Genomic DNA, 17,928 nt, shown 5'->3' with positions numbered 1-17,928 from the left:
TGCCCACTTTTACCACTTCAATTAAACATAGTTCTAGAAGTCCTAACCAGAGCAATTAGACAAGAGAAAAAAATAAAGGTCATCAAAACTGGAAGACAGGAAGTCAAACTGTCACTATTGACTGATGATATAATTATATATCTGGAAAACCCTAAAGACTCATCCAAAAAGCTCCCAGATCTGATACATTCAGCAAAGTTTCAAGATACAAAATCAATATATATAAATCAGTAGCACTGCTATATAGCAACAATGACCAAGCTGAGAATCAAATCAATAACTCAATCACTTTTATAGCAGCAGCAAAACAAATATAATACTTAGGAATATACTTAACCAAGGAGGCAAAAGACCTTTATATGGAAAGCTACAAAACACTGTTGAAAGAAATCATAGATGACACAAACAAATGAAAACATATATCCCATGTGACCATACTGCCCAAAACAATCTATAGATTCAATGCAATTCCCATCAAAATACCATCATCATTCTTCACAGAACTATAAAATCAATCCTAAAATTCATACGAACCAAAAAAGGGCCTGCATAGCCAAAGCAAGACTAAGCAAAAGGGCGTGCCCAAGATGGCCGAATAGGAACAGCTCCAGCCTCCAGCTCCCAGTGTGAGTGACACAGAAGATGGGTGATTTCTGCATTTCCAACTGAGGTACTGGGTTCATCTCACTGGGGCGTGTCGGAGAGTTGGTGCTGGTCGGCGGGTGCAGCCCGACCAGCGAGAGCTGAAGCAGGGCAAGGCATCGCCTCACCTGGGAAGCGCAAGGGGGAAGAGAATTCCTTTTCCTAGCCAAAGGAAATTGGGACACACAACACCTGGAAAATCGGGTAACTCCCACCCTAATACTGTGCTTTACCAAGGGTCTCAGCAAACGGCACACCAGGAGATTAATTACCACACCTGGCATGGAAGGTCCCACGCCTACAGAGCCTCCCTCATTGCTAGCACAGCAGTCTGAGATCTAACTGCAAGGCGGCAGCGAGGCTGGGGAGGGGTGCCTGCCATTGCTGAGGCTTAAGTAGGTAAACAAAGCTGCTGGGAAGCTCGAATTGGGTGGAGCCCACCACAGCTCAAGGAGGCCTGCCTGCCTCTGTAGACTCCACCTCTGGGGACAGGGCATAGCTAAACAAAAAGCAGAAGAAACCTTGGCAGAGGTAAACGTCCCTGTCTGACAGCTTTGAAGAGAGCAGTGGATCTCCCAGCACAGAGGTTATGATCTGAGAACAGGCAGACTGCCTGCTCAAGTGGGTCCCTGACTCCTCAGTAGCCTAACTGGGAGACATCCCCCACTAGGTGCAGCCTGACACCTCACACCTCACACGGTGGGGTACACCCCTGAGACGAAGCTTCCAGAGTGAGAATCAGACAGCAACACTCGCTGTTCAGCAATATTCTATCCTCTGCAGCCTCCGCTGCTAATACCCAGGCAAACAGGGTCTGAAGTGGAACTCAAGCAAACTCCAACAGACCTGCAGCTGAGGGTCCTGACTGTCAGAAGGAAAACTAACAAACAGAAAGGACACCCATTCCAAAACCCCATCAGTATGTCACCATCATCAAAGACCAAAGGCAGATAAAACCACAAAGATGGGGAAAAAGCAGTGCAGAAAAGCTGGAAATTCAAAAAATCAGAGTGCATCTCCCTCTCCAAAGGAACTCAGCTCATCGCCAGCAACGGAACAAAGCTGCACGGAGAATGACTTTGATGAGTTGAGAGAAGACGGCTTCAGTCGATCAAACTTCTCAGAGCTAAAGGAGGAACTATGTAACCAGCGCAAAGAAACTAAAAACCTTGAAAAAAGATGTGATGAATGGCTAACTAGAATAACCAATGTAGAGAAGTCCTTAAAAGAACTGATAGAGATGAAAACCATAACACGAGAACTACGTGACAAATGCACAAGCTTCAGTAACCCACTCGATCAACTGGAAGAAAGAGTATCAGCGACTGAAGATCAAATGAATGAAATGAAGCGAGAAGAGAAGTGTAGAGAAAAAAGAGTAAAAAGAAATGAACAAAGTCTCCAAGAAATATGGGATTATGTGGAAAGACCGAATCTACGTCTGAATGGTGTGCCTGAAAGTGATGGGGAAAATAGAACCAAGTTGGAAAACACTCTACAGGATATCATCCAGGAGAACTTTCCCAACCTAGTAAGGCAGGCCAACATTCAAATTCAGGAAATACAGAGAACGCCACAAAGATACTCCTCGAGAAGAGCAACTCCAAGACACATAATTGTCAGATTCACCAAAGTTGAAATGAAAGAAAAAATGTTAAGGGCAGCCAGAGAGAAAGGTCAGGTTACCCACAAAGGGAAGCCCATCAGACTAACAGCAGATCTCTCGGCAGAAACTCTACAAGCCAGAAAAGAGTGGGGGCCAATATTCAACATTCTTAAAGAAAAGAATTTTAAACCCAGAATTTCATATCCAGCCAAACTAAGTTTCATAAGTGAAGGAGAAATAAAATCCTTTACAGACAAGCAAATGCTTAGAGATTTTGTCACCACCAGGCCTGCCCTACAGGAGATCCTGAAGGAAGCACTAAACAGGGAAAGGAACAACAGGTACCAGCCATTGCAAAAACATGCCAAAATGTAAGTCCATCGATGCTAGGAAGAAGCTGCATCAACTAATGAGCAAAATAACCTGCTAATATCATAATGACAGGATCAAGTTCACACATAACAAAATTAACCTTAAATGTAAATATACTAAATGGTCCAATTAAAAGACACAGACTGGCAAACTGGATAAAGAGTCAAGACTCATCAGTTTGCTGTATTCAGGAGACCCATCTCACATGCAGAGGCACACATAGGCTCAAAATAAAGAGATGGAGGAAGATCTACCAAGCAAACGGAAAACAAAAAAAAGCAGGGGTTGCAATACTAGTCTCTGATAAAACAGACTTTAAAATATCAAAGATCAAAAGAGACAAGGCCATTACATAATGGTAAAGGAATCAATTCATCAGGAAGATATAACTATCCTAAATATATAGGCACCCAATACAGGAGTACTCAGACTCATAAGCATGCCCTTAGAGACTTACAAAGAGACTTAGACTCCCATACAAAAATAATGGGAGACTCTAACACCCCACTGTCAACATTAGACAGCTCAATGAGGCAGAAAGTTAACAAGGATATTCAGGAATTGAACTCAATTCTGCAGCAAGCAGACCTAATAGACATCTACAGAACTCTCCACCACAAATCAACAGAATATACATTCTTCTCAGCACCACATCACACTTATTCCAAAATTGACCACATAGTTGGAAGTAAAGCGCTCCTCAGCAAATGTAAATGAACAGAAATTATAACAAGCTGTCTCTCAGACCATAGTGCAATCAAACTAGAACTCAGGACTAAGAAAATCAATCAAAACCACTCAACTACATGGAAACTGAACAACCTGCTCCTGAATGACTACTGGGTAATAACAAAATCAAGGCAGAAATAAAGATGTTCTTTGAAACCAATGAGAACAAAGGTACAACATACCAGAATCTCTGGGACACATTTAAAGCAGTGTGTAGAGGGAAATTTATACCACTAAATGCCCACAAGAGAAAGCTGGAAAGATCTAAAATTGATACCCTAACATCACAATTAAAAGAATTAGAGAAGCAAGAGCAAACACATTCAAAAGTAAGCAGAAGGTAAGAAATAACTAAGATCAGAGCAGAACTGAAGGAGATAGAGACATAAAAAACCCTCCAAAAAATCAATGAATCCAGGAGCTGGTTTTTTGAAAAGATCAACAAAATTGATAGACTGCTAGCAAGACTAATAAAGAAGAAAAGAGAGAAGAATCAAATAGACACAATAAAAAATGATAAAGGGGATATTACCACCGATCCCACAGAAATACAAACTACCAACAGAGAATACTATAAACACCTCTACACAAATAAACTAGAAAACCTAGAAGAAATGGATAATTTCCTGGACACTTACACTCTCCCAAGACTAAACTAGGAAGAAGTTGAATCCCTGAATAGACCAATAGCAGGCTCTGAAATTGAGGCAATAATTAATAGCCTACCAACCAAAAAAAGTCCAGGACCAGACGGATTCACCACCAAATTCTACTAGAGGTACAAGGAGGAGTTGGTACCATTCCTTCTGAAACTATTCCAATCAATAGAAAAAGAGGGAATCCTCCCTAACTCATTTTATGAGGCCAACATCATCCTGATACCAAAGCCTGGCAGAGATACAACAAAAAAAGATAATTTTAGATGAATATCCCTGATGAACATCAATGCAAAAATCCTCAATAAAATACTGGCAAACCAAATCCAGCAGCACATCAAAAAGCTTATCCACCATGATCAAGTGGGCTTCATCCCTGGGATGCAAGGCTGGTTCAACATATGCAAATCAATAAACGTCATCCAGCATATAAACAGAACCAAAGACAAAAACCACGCGATTATCTCAATAGCTGCAGAAAAGGCCTTTGACAAAATTCAACAGCCCTTCATGCTAAAAACTCTCAATAAATTCGGTATTGATGGAATGTATCTCAAAATAATAAGAGCTATGTATGACAAACCCACAGCCAATATCATGCTGAATGGGCAAAAACTGGAAAAATTCCCTTTGAAAACTGGCACAAGACAGGGATGCCCTCTCTCACCACTCCTATTCAACACAGTGTTGGAAGTTCTGGCTAGGGAAATCAGGCAAGAGAAAGAAATCAAGGGTATTCAGTTAGGAAAAGAAGAAGTCAAATTGTCCCTCTTTGCAGATGACATGATTGTATATATAGAAAACCCCATCATCTCAGCCCAAAATCTCCGTAAGCTGATAAGCAACTTCAGCAAAGTCTCAGGATACAAAATCAAAGTGCAAAAATCATGAGCATTCTTATACACCAGTAACAGACAAACAGAGAGCCAAATCATGAATGAACTCCCATTCACAATAGCTTCAAAGAGAATAAAATACCTAGGAATCCAACTTAAAGAGATGTAAAGGATGTCTTCAAGGAGAACTACAAACCACTGCTCAGTGAAATAAAAGAGGACATAAACAATTGGAAGAACATACCATGCTCATGGATAGGAAGAATCAATATCGTGAAAATGGCCATACTGCCCAAGGTAATTTATAGATTCAATGCCATCCCCATTAAGCTACCAATGACTTTCTTCACAGAATTGGAAAAAACTGCTTTAAAGTTCATATGGAACCAAAAAAGACCCCGCATTGCTAAGACAATCCTAAGCCAAAAGAACAAAGCTGGAGGCATCATGCTACCTGACTTCAAACTATACTACAGGCTACAGTAACCAAAACAGCATGGTACTGGTACCAAAACAGAGATATAGACCAATGGAACAGAACAGAGCCCTCAGAAATAAGACCACACATCTACAGCCATGTGATCTTTGACAAACCTGACAAAAACAAGCAATGGGGAAAGGATTCCCTATTTAATAAATGGTGCTGGGAAAATTGGCTAGCCATAAGTAGAAAGCTGAAACTGGATCCTTTCCTTACTCCTTATACGAAAATTAATTCAATATGGATTAGAGACTTAAATGTTAGACCTAAAACCATAAAAACCCTAGAAGAAAACCTAGGTAATAGCATTCAGGACATAGGCATGGGCAAGGACTTCATGTCTAAAACACTGAAAGTGATGGCAACAAGAGCCAAAATTGACAAATGGGATCTAATTAAACTAAAGAGCTTCTGCACAGCAAAAGAAACTACCATCAGAGTGAACACGCAACCTACAGAATGGGAGAAAATTTTTGCAATCTATACATCTGAGAAAGGGCTAATATCCAGAATCTACAAAGAACTCAAACAAATTTACAAGAAAAAAACAACCCCATCAAAAAGTGGGCAAAGGACATGAACAGACATTTCTCAAAAGAAGACATTCATACAGCCAACAGACACATGAAAAAATGCTTGTCACCACTTGCCATCAGAGGAATGCAAATCAAAACCACAATGAGATACCATCTCACACCAGTTAGAATGGCAATCATTAAAAAGTCAGGAAACAACAGGTGCTGGAGAGGATGTGGAGAAATAGGAACACTTTTACACTGTTGGTGGGACTGTAAACTAGTTCAACCATTGTGGAAAATAGTGTGGTGATTCCTCAAGGATCTAGAACTAGAAATACCATTTGACACAGCCATCCCAATTACTGGGGATATACCCAAAGGATTATAAATCATGCTGCTATAAAGACACATGCACATGTATGTTTATTGTGGCAGTATTCACAATAGCAAAGACTTGGAATCAACCCAAATGTCCATCAGTGACAGACTGGATTAAGAAAATGTGGCACATATACACCATGGAATACTATGCAGCCATAAAAAAGGATGAGTTCGTGTCCTTTGTTGGGACATGGATGCAGCTGGAAACCATCATTCTCAGCAAACTATCGCAAGAACAGAAAACCAAACACCGCATGTTCTCACTCATAGGTGGGAACTGAACAATGAGATCACTTGGACACAGGAAGGGGAACTTCACTCACCGGGTCCTATTGTGGGGAGGGGGTAGCAGGGAGGGATAACATTAGGAGATATACCTAATGTAAATGACGAGTTAATGGGTGTAGCACACCAACATGGCACATGTATACATATGTAAGAAACCTGCACGTTGTGCACATGTACCCTGGAACTTAAAGTATAATAAAAAAAGACTAAGCAAAAAGAACAAATCTGGAGGTATCACATTACCCAACTTCAAATTATAATACAAGGCTATAGTTACCGAAACAGTATAGTACTAGTATGAAAACTGGCATGTAGACCAATGAAACAGAATAGAAAACCCAGAAATAAAGCCAAATACTTACAGCTACCTGATCTTTGACAAAGCAAACAAAAACATAAATTAAGAAAAGGACATCCTATTCAATAAATGGTACTAGGAAAACTGGCAAGACACATGCAGAAGAATAAAACTGGATCCCCATGTCTCACCTTAAAAAATAAAATCAACTCAAGATGGATCAAAGACTTAAATGTAAGACTTGAAACCAAAAAAAATTCTAGAAGATATCATCGAAAACTCTTCTGGACGTTGGCTTAGACAAAGAATTCATGACTAAGACCCCAAAATCAAGTGCAAGAAAGCAAAAATCGATGGAACCTAATTAAACTAAAAAGTTTCTGCACAGTAAAACAAATAATCAGTTGAGTAAACTGACAACCCACAGAATGGGGGAAAATATTCGCAAATTATGCATCCAACAAAGAACTAGTATCTAGAATGTATAAGGAATTCAAACAATTTAGTGAGAAAATAAATAAATAATCCCATTAAAAAATAGGCAAAGGACATGAGTAAACAATTCTCACAAGAAGATATACAAATGGCCAATAAACATATAAAAAATGCTCAACATCATTAATTATTTGGGAAATGCAAATTAAAACCACAATAAGATACCACCTTACTCCTGCAAGAATGGCCGTAATTAAAAAAACAAAAAAGAATAGATGTTGGGGCAGATGTGATGAAAAGGGAACACTTTTACACTGCTGATGGGAGTGTAAACTAGTACAACCACTACAGAAAACAGTGTGGAGATTATTTAGATAATTAAAAGTAGAACTACCATTCAATCCAGCAATCCCACTACTGGGTATCTACTCAAAGGAAAAGAAGTCATTATATGAAAAAGACACACATGTTTATAGCAGAACCAATTTGCAACTGCAAAAATATGGAACTACCTAAATGCCTATCAACCAACAAGTGGATAAAGAAAATGTGGTACATATACACCAAGGAATACTACTCAGCCATAAAAATGAAAGAAATAATGGAATTCACAGCAACCTGGATGAAAATGGAGACCATTACCTTAAGTGAAGTAACTCAGGAATGGAAAACTAAATATTGTATGTTTTCACTTGTAAATGGGAGATAAGCTATGAGGATGCAAAGGTACAAGATATAATGGACTTTGGTGACATGGGAGGGTTGGGAGGAGGGGTCAGGCATAAAAGACTACGAGTTGCGTACAGTGTACACTGCTTGGGTGATGGGTGCACCAAAATCTCAGAAACCACTGCTAAAGAACTTATTCGTGTAATCAAAACCCACCTGTTCCCCAAAAACTACTAAAATAAAATATAAGATAAAATGTAGGTACAATAAAATGCACCCATGTTAAGTGTACATTTTGGTGAATTTTGACAACTGTATGCATATATTTAATTATCATTATAATTAATTTGTAGAACATTTCCATGTACCCCAAAATTGTCCTTGTACACCTTCAAATTAATTCACTTTCTTTCTGGGCAACTGCATTGGCAAATACTGACCTAATTGCAGTCTGTCTGCATTTTCTATAATTTCATACAAATATAATCAAATAATAATACATTTTCATATCTGCCTTATTTAACTCAGCATGATGTTTTAAAATGCAACCATGTGGTTTAATGTATCAGTGGTTTGTTTGTAACTGCTGAGCAGTATTCCATTATATGGGTATATAGCATTTTGCTTATCTGTTTACCTGCTGATGGACATTTGGGTTGGGAGCTTAAATAAAATTATGAACACTTGAGAACAAAAAGAATCCACCAGAGAGTGAGATACAAAAAGACCTAAATGAACTACATTTCACAAATGAATGCGCTTCAGAGGAAAGACCCATGGCTGTTCTTATCTCTAGCAGGACAAGAGAAGGACAGGGAATCAGCCAAGGATGGGGGTAAGAAAAAAACAGCCAAACTTTTCACAGCTGCATGTAGGCTGACATGATGGATTAGAATTCCAAGAAGCCCCGCCTACAAAGCAATTCTGCACTTGCCTGCCAACTTTTTCCTGTGGGTCTTTAAGTGCTCAGGAATGTGGAGAGTGGAAAAGGAGAGTGGAAATTCACCTGAGGCACTCTGAGACTTCAGCTACTGGAGGCTGGGAGTGGTCGGGAGAGGTGAAGGAGACCTCTCCAAGGAATTTTAGGCCTTCAGAGTATAGGGCAACCTTTATTGGTAGGTAAGCTTAGGTCAGACAATAGGGAGAGAAAAGATTTCCTAAGGTTCAGGAAGCCAGGGGCAGACAAAGAAACAAAGAGAACTCCCTAATGGTCCAATGAGCCGGTATCTGGGCTACAAAGTAGAGAAAGAACCCCATAGTTTGAGAGCTTGTTCAAAGGGGAGCTCAGCCACTCCTATACTCATGACTGAAGAACAGTCCTCCTCTATTAAGGAAAATCGTCTTTGACCAAGCTTACAGCTTCAGAGGGACACACATGGAGTGGTGAGGGAGGAAGGGATAATCCACCTAGCCAGCCAGATCAGCCAAATCAACCCTGGAGATTAATGGAGTGATAGATGTTGCAGGAAGACCCCCACACTTTGGAAAGTTGGTCACATATCTGTAAATGTGACAAATCTTGCCTGTGGTCAGATTCAAGCCCTACTAAAGGGAACTATCTGACTTCACCCTCAAAAGACTTGAAGGTAGTAAAAAACGAAATCAAATGAAGCTACAAAAAAACCCAGACTCAGCCTAATCACAGACTGACTCAGCATCCACCTCCATCAGCCTAAAAGAGAAAGGGTCTTTTCTGGAGGTAAGTGTTAATTATTTCAGAATTTACTTTTCTTTCACACACTGTATGGTACATAATCCAAAAATAAAAGACATACAAAGAAGCAAGAAAACCATAGTCATGGGTTAGAGTAAAAGCAGATGCAGAGATGACCCAGATGGACAATTATTTGTTAGGTAATTGATGAAGATTATTTCATCACCAGCAGCATTTCTTTCACAGGGATACATTTAAGGAACAGGTAAATAATTAACTAATTATGAACAATTAATCCTAGTACTCAATGAAAGGTGCAGAGAGTTTAAATTTATTTACTTGTTATAAAATCATACTTGAGTATTTACTCCTTTCCAGGCACTTGCTAAGATACTGGCACTTCAAAATAAAGTATAGCTTATCTCTTCATAGAACTCACAGTCTACTTGGAAAGACAGACCTGTAACTATAAATTGACTGAATAAATGCTATCATAGAAGTATAAAAAGAATGTTATGAGAAGCATACAAGATGAAGTAGTCTTTAACTCAACTTGGAAGAGTCACGGAACACCGTAAAGACAAGTCAGTTTTGAAGAATGAGTGGGATTTCACAGATGGAGATGAAAAAAAAGGGTATAGAAGTGAAAGGATACACAAGGATATGAAAGAATGACAGTATGTGATAGTTTCTGGATCCTACCAAGAGTCCAGTGGTTTTAGACAGCATAAGGCTGAGGAAATACGCTGAGAAAAAGAAGGGAGTGAAGACTGGACAAGGCTATTGGAGCCAGAATGAAAAGACCTTCAATACCACATTAAAGCTCATGGAAAGCTTTCAAGTAAGAAAATAATAAAATCAGATTTGCATTTTAGACACATCTTTCTAGAACTTATAACACTGCATTATAATTGTTTATAAATTGGCCTCTTCCACCGGACTACAGGCACTTGAAGGGTAAGAAAACACAGCAATTGGTCAAAGAAAAAGGAAGTAGAAATTAAAAAGAGAAGTAAGACTTGAGAGATGAGATTAAGAAAATTCTTTTTTTTTCCCTGCAGTTGCAATTGTTATCACTAAAATTATTCACCAGTACTGTTCTTAGATTTTTATGTAATGTGGTTTATTAATACGGTAAGGCTGGTTCAATTTATTTCCACATAAGGACATAAGTAAAAGTTTAATTTTATAATTCTAAAGTAGACACTGTTTTAAAAGACAGAACGCATAATTTCCTGAAAACTTAGATGTTAAATCATAAAAAGAAGTGTATCACAGGAGAGAGCAACACACCAAAAGACAAAGGGCTAAAGGAGCAAATTAGCTGAGTCTGTCCCTTTTAAAATGCTCTCTTTGGAGACCCCGCGATAGAATTCCACTTGCACTTCATCGATCGTTGCTAGGTTATGTGACCATTGCTAGCTACAAGGGCTCTAGGAAGGTGAGTCTATTTAGCTGGGCTCATTGCTACCCTGACCAAAATTCTGTTCAAGAAAGAAGAGAAAAATGGAAGAGTGTTTGTCACAGGAAGTAACTTATAATCTTGTCCAAGTTTTATGTTAGATTGTGATCCAACTACTAAGAGACACATGCTACTGAACACTCTTCTCTTTGGTAAGCAGTTCACTTATGTTATTTATGTAGGCTTAGATACATGTCTGCTACTTGAAAGGATGTTCCCAGCATCATATAATTGAAAAATAAATTTTAAACACAGAGAGCAATTATGGAAGTTTACCTAAATTCATTACACACAGAAAGGCTTTTAGGAGTCACTACAAATAGTCTGCATTTTATCTATTACATATATCAATACCAGTGAAAGTATGGAGACTTGTTACAACTCCAAGTAGCAGAAGTACTAACACCTGCACATATTCAATATTCTAGATGCTTACCAGGAATAGTAGGATAAGCCAGTTGCTATTTTCCTTCCTGCCCAAATATTTTCCAAATATTAAGCTATTTTTGTTATTGCAAAGAGGTAACAAAATTCACAGAACTAAGCATTTAACAATTGGCTACCATATTTATGACAGATGGCTACATGTACAATTACTAACAGTCTTCCTACTGTTTGAATATAAAAACCAAAAATACTACATAAATTACATGCTCAGTTGCCTTAGTTCTCATTTAACTTAAGGGAACGAGAATTAATTTGATCTAACTATTTTAAATATTTGCCAACAGGATGAATTCAATGACGTATGGAAGGATAATACTGAATTCACTGTCTTCTACTGCTTGCCACTAAACAATATATCAGCTTGCTTTTCTACTGAAATTGCATAAAACAGATAGGACAGCTAATTTAAACAGTTGTTTGCACATTCAATATTTATAACCCAAATCTTGCATGACTGACTGCAAGCAGTGAGTTAGAAGGTTTAGTTCAGCTGCTGCCTAGAGTGATGGATGGCCTTGAAGAATTTCTTGTTCACTGACCAGATCAATCACATAACAAAATGGGAAAAAAAGATCAACCTTAAACTAGATTTCCAACATTTCCATCTGTATGCAAAACTGTTACAGGAAGAAATGTATCATAAAACATAATGTGAAGCTACTTAAAAATAATAAAAATCCACCAGAGATGATGTAGAATGCAAATAAAAAAGATAAGGTGACTGGATAATATTCTACTTTTTAACTAAATATTAATGGCAACTTTATGATATCTACAATCCATATAGTATTGTCAATTCATAGGGATATCAAGCTCAGACTCACAAGTAAAAAGAGGGTAACTGTTGAAAGGTCTAAATTATTTTTGACAGTACTTGCAGTTAAATTTTATTTAATCAAACTAAAAGGTAGTGTTGTGGCAATTATAATATGCTGCTGCCTTTAATTATCTCAATGGCTGTCAAAAAAAAATGAGCCTGTTAAGGAGTTAACAGACATCTCATGTTTCAAATGAGAGTAATTTATTTACTAATGGCTAACCCTCAATTATCTGCATTAATTGTGGAAGGCAGTAGTACTACATATGGTAATAGTACTACATAATGGTGGAAGGCAGTAGTACTACCTATGGACCATGGCTGTGTAAGGCCCTCATTAGTAGTACGCTTGACTGGTTTGTGAGGCTCCATGGTGAGCATCTCCACCCAGCTCCACATTCAGTGATGTCAGATTGGTAGCTTGAAAGCAGCCATGGTGGAAGTATTTACACCGCAGAAACTATCAAGTACTAAGTAAGCATCAGGACCTCAATACTCCATCACCACCCCAGAGCCAAGTGTTAAACATTTACCAGTACAGGACAGTGCGAGCTCATTTCTGAGGTTAGGATGTGGGTGGAGTAGTGAGGATGAAGGGACTAAGGGTTGAAGAGCCTAAGGTTGAGTTCTTGCTGAAAAGGTGTGGGACAGGGCAGGCTCAGACACTGAATAATCCTGCAGGTGCCTTGGGTGTCTAAAGATGTCTGCAGCCATGATGATAGAAATAGCATTTACCATTTCCTATGGCCCTCAGGCACCCACTTTCTCTTGTTGAGTAAGTTTACTCCCACAAGAATAGAAGTGTAGCTGAAGAGTGATAAGAAATGAGAAGGAAAGGAAGAAGGAAAAGAAAAATTTGGAACAAGAGGAATAAAAGTAAAAGGCAAAGGGCAAGAATAAAGATAGATGGAAGGGAAGCGAGGACAAAGAGAAGAAAAGTAAGAGAAAGAGGGAAAAGGATGAGGGAGAAAAGGAAGAGAAAGAAGAAACAAAATGGCAGAAAAGGGGAGAAAGAAAAAGGAAGAGGAAAAGAAGGAAAGAGGAAGGAGGAGTCCCCTAGAAACAGCAGATCTAATCCTCTAGTTTATTCACATTTACCTCACTTTAGGAATTAGTTGTGTTCCTGAATGTCTTTCATAAAAGTACATATACAGTCTTAGAACGAGGCCTCACAGACATCCAGACTTCTTTCCATAAGATGGCAAATTTCTAAAAAATGCCAGACACATGGTGGTCTGTTCTCAAGGCTAAACCAAGGAGACGGAGGCTTTAGTTCTGGGGACAACAACCTTTCTGCTGTTGAAGTCTGTTTTACTCTTTAGAAGCCCGAGGTTGGGACTCTCTTTTGAAGCAATGGGCAGGGAACTTATGACCATGTTTCCATATCCAAGCAGTACCAATGGATCCCCAAGCTGGGACAAAATGCTGGGAAGAAGCCAGATCCTGGGTTCTGGCTACCTTGTGGGTTTTTGGGAATTCCCTACATGAGTGGTTCTTAAACTTCAAGTGTATCAGGATCACCTGAACGACCTGTTAAAAATATGGATTGCTGAGAGATAGCTGAGATACGGAATCAACTTAAGTGTCCATCAATGAATGAATGAACAAAGAAAATGTGGTGTATATATACACAATGGAATACTATCCAGCCATAAAAAGGATGAAATCCTGTCATTGGCAGCAACATGAATGAGGCTGGAGGACATTATGTTAAGTGAACTAAGTCAGACATTATGTTAAGTGAACTAAGTGACAACAGAAAGATGCTGTCGCTCATATGTGAGGACCAACAAGAAATCTAAGCTCATGGAAACAGAGAGTAGAATTTTAGGTATGAGAAGATGGGAAGAGTATGGGAAGCAGTTGGTTAACAGATACAAAACTACAGCTAGATAGAAGAAATGAGTTTTGGTGTTTTGTAGCACTGTAAGGTGAAGACAATTAACTGTAATTTACTGTACATTTTCAAAAAGCTAGAAGAAAGGATTGTGAATGTTTACTATACAAAGAAATAATAAATGAGGTAATGGATGTTAATTACTCTAATCATTACACATTGTATATATACACTGAAATACATGTATATGGAATCTGTATCCCACAGGTATGTACAATTGTTACTTGTTAACTAAAAATGTTTAAAAACAGTTTTTTAACCCACAGATTGCTGGGTCATCTCCAGTTTCTCTCTCAGTAGGTCTGGGATGGGGCCTGAGAATTTGCAGTTCTAACAAGTTCCAAGCTTGCCAATGCCGCTCATGCAGGAACTACACTTTAAGAACTACTGCCTTAGTAAAACAGTAACAACAGAAAACATCCTGGAAGTGCTTATAATCCAATCCTTAAGATCTTATTAGTTAGCATCTTAGCAAGAATTCAAATGAGAGAAACACAGGCTAATGATGAAGAGACGGGTCCTGAAAGGGAAGAAGAAAGGCATCACAAACCAATTTTTCCTATTTACAATTATGCCCTCAGCTGGCTGTGGCATCCACAGATGTTTCTCTAGTGGCCAACTCTGGAGTCTCTTCCTGACTAACCCTCTGAAATCTTCTCTTTACCCACAGGGCTAGGTCTTCTAAAATCATTTTTACACTAATGAGCACAACTGAACTGAATAGGGGTAAATGCCTGACACAAACTAACACAATCATATTCTCCCTCTAGGAATTTTGAAATTGCCTGGTGGACTGGACATGGAACAAAACACAGAAAAAGCTGAGATGAAAGATGGAGAGTGCTTAAGGCTTTCTAGTACTGGCTTCCACGTCCAGCTGCATCACTGTCCGTGAGCTTCCTGTGACATCCCAACAAACTTGCACTTGAAGCTCCCATTGTGCTTTAATTCACTCAAGTTGGTGTGGTGAACAGAAATGAGTCCAAATGACACTAGTCCCATCACACAACTTTAGCAACTTTACTACTAAAAATTAACTCAAGTGCCTTTTGGCAAATGGAATATACACTGCTGATTCTGATATTACAATCTTTAGTGACCTATGACATGGTTCCATCACCAAGCTGAGGAGAAACAAACAAAACAAAAAACCCTACATCCATTTTTTGGTCGTTGTTGGATACTGGAAAAGTCTCATACATCCTCCTTACAATTTTTTAAATTCCAGGTTAAACAGCGATTAGCATTTACTTATGAGAGTATCAGTTAGGACTCTTTTATGTCAAAAGTTAATAGAAAATCCAGCTTGAGCTAATTCACCTAGATGGAATGCTCACATTATTGGAAACCACAGAGGTAGGGCGGGCTTCAGGACTGATTGATTCGGCTGCTCAAAGCTGTCATCAATGACCCAATTTCTCTGTTTCTCTCTTTCTGCCATCCGGTATCAGTTCTGTCCTCATGGTCACAGGATGGGTGCCAGCTACAAACAGAGTGCAGCCCAGTCCAGCATCCCAAACAAGAGTAATAAAAGTCACTCAATTGGCCCAGCATAGGTCAGATTCCCATTCCTAAAAGAATAATGTGGCTAAATAAATGAAATGCACTAATTGACCTATCAATCAAAGCTCACTCCAGGGGCTAGACTGTGATCCATTTTACTAGACACACATAGGCTGCACTGGCCAGGGGAGATACCCAAACAAAGATCACATAATTTTTGGAAGAGAAAAATGAGGCAAAGTATGCTAGTTAGACAACTAATAAATGTCCACCATACTTGGTTCTTCCATGTGTTACTAGAAAATAACTTAAAAATTCACTTTATTTTGTAACCATTATAGTAATAATTAGTTCAGGCAAGAATCATCATGCTAACCTGGTGAATGAGAGCTTAATGAGGAAGAAGATATTTATATAGTCTCAAATTATAGCCCCACAAATGACTCAACTAATATTAAAGTAAAAACACAGTAACTTTACTATGAGAAAACCTGGTAGAGACCACCTTAACCAAGTGGTTGAAGTTAACATCAGCTGTAAACATCATAAGCCTCCTGATAAACTGCACTGAGAAGGACACAACATCACTTTACAGTATATTTTGCCAAAGATGCATAACATGAATCTAATCATAAGAAAACATCAGACAAACTCAATTAAGGGGCATTCTACAAAATAACTGACCTGTACTTTTCAGCAGTGTCATTGATGTGAAAGACACAGAAAGGCTGAGGAACCATTACAAATTAAGGGAGACAAGTGAAAACTAAAGGTACTGTGTAATTCTGGATCAAAAACATAATTGCTATGAAGGACAGTATGTCTATACCATAGATAGTAGTAGTACTGCATCAATGTTAAATGGTTTTGAAAATTGTACTGTGGTCATGTAGTGAATGTCTTTGTCCTTAGTAAATATATACTGAAGTGTTTAATAAAGGAGTACAAAGTGTGCAACATACTCTCAAATAGCTTGAGGAAAAAAATGTGTATACACACATACACACACAGGATCACACACATACAAAAAAACTGTAAAGGCAAATGTGGCAAAATGTTAATAATTGGTGAATATGAGTGAAAGGTATATGGTAGTTCTTTGTACTATTTTTGTAACTTTAAGTTTGAAATTATTTCAAAATAAAGTTTTTTAAAAAAATTTTAGATTGCATGACCCTATAACTTGTCTCAAACCATAAGTGTTATTATTTTACCCTGTATGCCACTTAAGTTTTGTAACAGCAAAAAAGCTGAAAACAAATAATCAAGTTTTAACTTATTTATGTATAGAACAAGAATAATCAGAATAAATTGGTTATTCTGGTGGAGGCAGGTGTGTCTTGGCTAAGCCTGGTTGTTTCCTTTTCTCCTGGGCATATAACCAGACTACATTTCCTAGCCCGCAATGCTTTACAGGTGACGCATGAGTTCTGGCCAGGGGAACCTGACCCCAAACATCCTCCCAAGTGATTCTGCAGGCTCTCTCTTCCCTTGTTTGCTGACAAACAAGGGATATGGAAGATCCAGCAGAAGACTATGCAGTCCTAGATTAGAATATGAAAGCATTCAGGCTCTCTCTTCCCTTGTCTGCTGACAAACAAGGGATATGGAGGATCCAGCAGAAGACTATGCAGTCCTAGATTAGAATATGAAAGCAGCCTAGGTCTCCCTAAATGACACTGCAGGACAGAGCTCCTATTGTTGGCCTGCAATGAATTGTGATATGAACAAGAAATGAAGCTTCACTGTGTTAAGTGATCCACTGGGATTTGGGGATTATCTGTTAGAGCAGTTAGCCCACCTGAATGATAAAGCTACCTAATTTACAAAACAGATTAGCAGAATGGTGACACTTTCAAAGTGTACTGAGGATGTCATGTATTTGCTTTTAGTGTATACTTTAAGATAGCAGTTTTCAAAATGTGGTTAAGAGATTCTTAATTCTCAAAGAGTAGTCTGGGGATAGCTAAGGGTCTGCAAGACTCCTTCAGGAACTCAGTGAGGTCAAAACCATTTTCATAACAATACTAACATGTTATTTGTTTTTCACTCTCATTCTCTTACAGCATATAGTGGCGTTTTTCAAAAGGTGACATGATGTATTATATCACAACAGACTGAATTAGAGGCAGACAGGAAAATCTACCTGTGTTCTATAACATTTAGCCAGAGATTAAAAAGATTTGCAAAAATGTAAAATAATTTCACTCTTCACTAAATTATTTTTGTAAGTATAA

The 17,928-nt window shown here is 38.4% G+C and overlaps 1 protein-coding gene and 1 long non-coding RNA gene across 6 annotated transcripts in view; one reads left to right on the top strand and one right to left on the bottom strand.

Moving 5' to 3' along the window:
* LOC112619454 overlaps positions 1-16,843 on the top strand; it is a 215,470-nt gene extending 198,627 nt beyond the window's left edge. The window contains exon 3 of the long non-coding RNA XR_003118224.1: positions 14,959-16,843. This is a non-coding gene — a long non-coding RNA (uncharacterized LOC112619454). The remainder of the gene's footprint in view (positions 1-14,958) is intronic.
* The window catches only part of C2H3orf67 (chromosome 2 C3orf67 homolog), a 309,119-nt gene that overhangs the window by 261,394 nt on the left and 29,797 nt on the right, over positions 1-17,928 (bottom strand). The window lies entirely within an intron of this gene.

Source organism: Theropithecus gelada, chromosome 2 (assembly GCF_003255815.1).
Source record: "Theropithecus gelada isolate Dixy chromosome 2, Tgel_1.0, whole genome shotgun sequence".
NCBI lineage: Eukaryota > Metazoa > Chordata > Mammalia > Primates > Cercopithecidae > Theropithecus > Theropithecus gelada.
This window is presented reverse-complemented; position numbering and strand designations above follow the sequence as displayed.